Source organism: Enhydra lutris, unplaced genomic scaffold, assembly GCF_002288905.1.
Source record: "Enhydra lutris kenyoni isolate GAN:26980312 unplaced genomic scaffold, ASM228890v2 scaffoldscaffold70, whole genome shotgun sequence".
In the NCBI taxonomy this organism is placed as follows: domain Eukaryota; kingdom Metazoa; phylum Chordata; class Mammalia; order Carnivora; family Mustelidae; genus Enhydra; species Enhydra lutris.
Window position 1 is genome coordinate 2,462,625 of NW_019154154.1, and position 5,455 is coordinate 2,468,079.

Below are 5,455 nucleotides of genomic sequence, written 5' to 3' on the forward strand. Positions count from 1 at the left end.
TATAAGAAGATTTCAGCTCAGTATAATTAAAATCCTTTAAATCTTTGGAACTGTCTGGCAAAAGAAATGGTGTATCATACATAATAAGCCTCCCTTTCTTAAGAGAAGTGCCTACGATGAAGCTGAATCCACAAGTGGCTTTGTAGCAGAGATTGCTTTTTGTTGGGCTACGAAGTCAGGATGGATGACTTCCAGAATCCTCTCCAACTCTTCATCCCCTCAAAAAAAAAGCCAGTGAGTTTCCCAAAGCCACCCAATTACTCAGTAGTTCAGCCAAAGCTAGAACCTACATCTCCCACTTCTCTTTCCTCTACCTCCTTCTCGAGTGCAACTAGTAATATCAGATGTAACTGATGGGAAGATTGTTGAAGGACCAAGCACTATATTCCTGGAATTGGAATGGAGTTCAGTATAGACAGTAATAATGTAAATGGACGTAATTCTCAGCAGAACCCTATGAGAGACTTACTGAACCTAATTTGAGCCACTGGAAGTTTTCCTCAGTCCTCATTCTCTCAGTCATTAAGATCCTGTTCTCCAATCACACGTTGTTCTCCAATTAGGACCGTTCTTGAGTACAGTTCTTGTTCTTCAGGTACCACCCAAATAGCATACATTATGTTTCGGCCATGCTGGATTGCTACTTTCTTTTTCTAATTCATATACTATTATACATAGCTTTCTATATCACAGTAATTTAGCTATGAAATATGTATGAGGAAGCTGAGAGAATGTGAAACAAGATATGGTGAAACCCTAGGGAATAATGTGGTCTCTTATTTTATATCATATTGTAATATTTTATGATACCACAGATTCAATCACATGTTTTCTTTATGGAATGATCTATCAATCCAATCCTTTTGCCAATGTAATTGAAAAAGCACTTACTGCAAAGCTCAACTCTGAGCCTAGTCCCCCACCAGGCATGGGAGTAAAAGAAAAGCATTCTATAATGAGCTTGGGACTGTAATCTCAAGGGGTTTTACACTCAAGGAGATTTGCAAGCATGTAACCAACTGCTAGAGAAAAATGTAGCACCTTCTAAAATAGCGGGCCAAAAGAAGTAGAATAGATAATAAGTAGCTCAGAAGTCGATTCAATATTGAATGGGAATTTCAACATTAATTTTCATGTTTCAGCCACATTATAGATTGACTAGAATACCCCTGATAATCATTTAATTTATTCTCTCTTGACGGCAATCCATATGTGCATCAGTTGTCATACCACGTAATCAGCAGACAAGAACCATGTCCCATTTGAGCGAGATGAGCTGGTCTACTGTGGCTACGTTATGATTTCAAGCCTCATTCCCTGTAATGCCTCTATAATGCAAAACCTAATGATTTTTTTCTTTAACCTGCATAGTCTCCAGAGGTGGCGCATCTGATTCAGTCTCTAAAGTAAGGTAAGCAGTGTGGTTTGGAGGTCAGCACAGCATGTCAGAAAGCAATAGAAACAGCTGTGCAGCCAAAGAAAGTGCTTAAGATTCTTTTGAAACTGACTTTAGCTTTTAGTACCAGAAAAAAATGAAATCAAAGGTACTGGTACTCCTCACCTTTATGCCAAGTATAGATTTTCATAAATTAGTCAAACACGGCTCTAAGAGCTGGTTTATCTGGAGGTTAATCTCAGGTGAGAAATTAATGTTTAATTAATTTTAGTCAAGATAAAAGGTGGCCGATATGCTCCCTTTCTTTTTGTTTAGTTGGAATCTAATTACAAAGAGGTCACTCATTCTTTCACTGGCTCTGCAAATATTTGTTTAACTACCAGAAGCCTTTTGTTTTTTAACTAAAGCAAAACTCACTAGAAATTTCCATGTTGCGTGTTTCTTAATTTTAGATTGCCTAACTCCCCAAGGATACCATCCTTGCCTTGAGTGAGTAGTTGAGCAAATTTACATCAAAAATATTTGCCACCTGTAACCACTCCCTAATTAGCAAAAATGCCAAATCAGTGCCTTTGGATTTCTAAATGACTTTGACATAATGAAGCAGTACTATAGATTAGTTTAAATTATCTTTAGTCTGGGAGACTTTCACCATCCAATAAATGGGCTTTATTTAACCCTCTCATCATGCAATAGTCTAATGTCTTATTTCTCAAGATCAGTGGTTCGCAGCCTTGCCTATACACTGGGATCACCAAGAAATACGTGAAAACTAGTGAGACCTGGTATCCATGCCTGGTGAGACTGTTTAATTGGTCTGGGGTCTGGCCCAGGGTTTGTTTAAGTATTCTACGTGTTTCAAATGTGCAGCTGGAATTTAGAACCACCACTCTGAATTAGGAGAACACAAGAGAACACGATGTCCTTGCTTCACTAACAACCTTCTGGTGATTCAACAACTCTCATGCCTGCTGATTAAAGTCGAAATCCCTCATGTGGTTGTCAGTGCCCTCTGCGATCGGACCCCTGCTTCTATGTTGCTCCCTCTTCCCAGACCCTCAGCAGAGCACTTCCCAAGCTGCCAGTCTTCAAACCTGCCACTCCTTTCTGACGCTCTTCCTTAGAAAGCTGCTCCATTTACTGGAACATGCTTCCCCCACCTCTTAATCTGGCCAACTTCTACTGATCTCTAGTTTGGGTTGAAGAGTGGCTTCGTGTAAGTAGAACATTGTAACCTCACCCCATGACTCTCATCCTAAAAGAAGTTTCCCTACCACACCTAACACCTTACTTGTTCATTACAGGGAAACCGCAGGGTTTTGGAGGACAGGAACCATGTCTGTATTCCTTACTGCTGTGTCTCCACTACCTAGCCCAGTGTCTGACACAATAGGAACTCAGTACTTATTTGTCTTTGAAGCACACCAGAAATTTGAGCAGGGAAATGTTTATATACAAAATGCTTACCTAGTAAAAAGTGATCCTGAAACGAGCTGAAGAGGACTGATAGCAAATGTTGGGGGTAATCACACCCTTAGGTGAAAGAGAATACACAAAGAGGGAACTAAAAATTTGGAAGGGCACCAACTTACCCCTGAAATTTAGACTTCATTGAAAGGATCCAACTACAACCTGCTGAAAAACAGAACTTTCACTGGGTGTTGTAGGCTAGAGCTGATCTGCAGAAGGTCACATTGTTGGGGTGCTGGTAAAGTTCATGGGGGTGCCATGGGGTAAAGTTAGCTTAATTAAAGTGCTCTCTGGGGTGTTTATAGATTGTTGTTGGTCTATAGGAAGTCTTCTACTGAAGTGCTGGAAAGTCTCATGGGAGATTAAAGGCCACAGGGCCACCCACCTGGGGCAGCTGAAGGAGGAAGAGAAAAGCACACCAGGAAAGCCTTTCTCTGCTAAGCCTGTAGTGTATCTCTAGCCCCCTCTACTGATGAAATCGAACATCACACCAACTCTCAAAGTGAAGTGTCCAGCCCAAGTCAAAAAGCACAGCAAAGGGCAGAAGATTCGGAGCTAAGAGGCAATCATTTGAAAACTAGCAGTGTGAAAGAGATCGATGGATAGATAGATAAAAATATAAAGATATAAATATCTCCAGTAAAAAGCTAAAAAAATATGAATCCCTTCACAAATGTAAGAATCAACCGTATGTTCAAAAGAAAAAATGAAAACTTGACATTCACTTTCTCCTATTACATTTCTTATTATTTCCTTTTTTTCAATTTGCAGTTCAAAACCCATACTGTATTGATGACTGCCATCTCATCTATCCCTATTAGAGCTGTACCCCTCTCTTCATGGATCTGAAAAGCCATGTAAGCTGGATGAAAGCAAATCTTAGATTAGAAATCTGGTGGCTTTGTTTATTTGCAAGATGGACATTAAATTCCTTTAATTCCACTTTTCAGGAGATTCTGGTAGCTATGTTGCAAACACTGAGAAAGTATAAACCAGAGAAAATAAATTAATCAGGATATTGTTTGTCATACTTTCATATCATTAGGGATGTCTGAGTGCCAAATGAAAGCTTTGATGCAAAAATTAAAGCACAGAATTGTAAGATTCTTTTGATCCTTGATCAGTGCTCATAACTTCTGTGGAATATCAACTGTGGCAAAGAATCATTAGTTTTCTGCTATATTTAAACTTCTGCTTTATTTAATAAGCAAACAGTGAAAATAAATGCTCATAGCAGAAAGATGATCTTTAGCTGGTGTCAGGGACTGAATAAATAACCATCTATTCTAGCCTATCCTTTCATACAATCAAGTACTTGACTCAGAATCAAGTGAATTTCTGAAAGCAATTAAATTTGCTTAAAAACACTCATGCATTTTTGAGGGTACAATTAATGCCACACCCTTTTTTGAAACCTTTCTAAAGAACAATTAAACAATATGCATAAATAAGGAAATAATCCGGTATATTTTTTAAAAAGCTTTATTCTAAAAAATCTGTCATGCAATATTTATAAGCTGCTCCCATACCATCAAAAGAAACCAAATAACTGACAATAGGAGAATTGTGGTACCATCTGATAATAGACACTCCTATAGGCATTAAAAATAAGCAAAAGAGGACAGTTGTTGAAGATGGTGGGTAGGAGGACCCTAGACTCACATCATCCCATGAATACAACTAGGTATTGCTCTCAAATCACCCTAAATACCCCAGAAACTGACCTGAAGACTGGCAGAACAAATTCTACAACTAAAGGAAGAGAAGAGGTAAGAGGTGTACAGACGGGATTTGGGAGAGAAATGCAGGTGCAGTTGCAGAGAAGGGCTAGAGACAGATAGCACACGGGGGAGTACACATGACACAGAGGAGGGTACATGGGTAAGATGAATCCCCATAGCAACTGACTTAGAAAGATAGAGGGGCTGAATTTCATGACTTCTGGCAACCAGCGGGGCCTAAGCCTGGAGTTGAAATGTGGGTGAGCCTGGAGGGCATGGGGACTGCTCTTGGAGAAAAGGCAGGCAAAAAACCCTGAGACGTACAGCTAAAAACAGTGGTGAGAAGAGCACCAGGAGCACACAGTGGGAAGGTTCTTTGCTCATTTCAGAGTGTGTCCCAGAGAGGCAGCATTCACAGGGAGAGGGCTCTGGGAACAAAGGAACTGGAAGGCACCACTTTCCTCCAGCATCCTACAGCATAAACAGAGCCACCTGTGGGAACCAGTGTAGCACAGACACTCAATACCTAGCTTGCTTACACCAAGCCCTGCCTCTTGCCCCCAAACTCCAGTGCAATCACCTTTCCCAGTCTAGCTTGCTTCAGTTCCAGCAGCGGCAGACCCTCTTCCCCAGAAAACAAGCCCAAATCCCTACTCACATGGCACCTCTCACCTAGGGAATTTTGTAAAGCCTCAGTTCCAGTGGCAGTGGTGACAGGTCTCGTTCTATGAGCAGACCAGGGCATAGTTAAAATGTACAACATTCAGGCCAGGGCAGGCAAAGAGCCTCTGCAGACAACTGGCCTGAAGGATAAAGTGGCCAGGACACAAAAGCAGAGCACATACAGCATACATTGGAGACTCCCAGA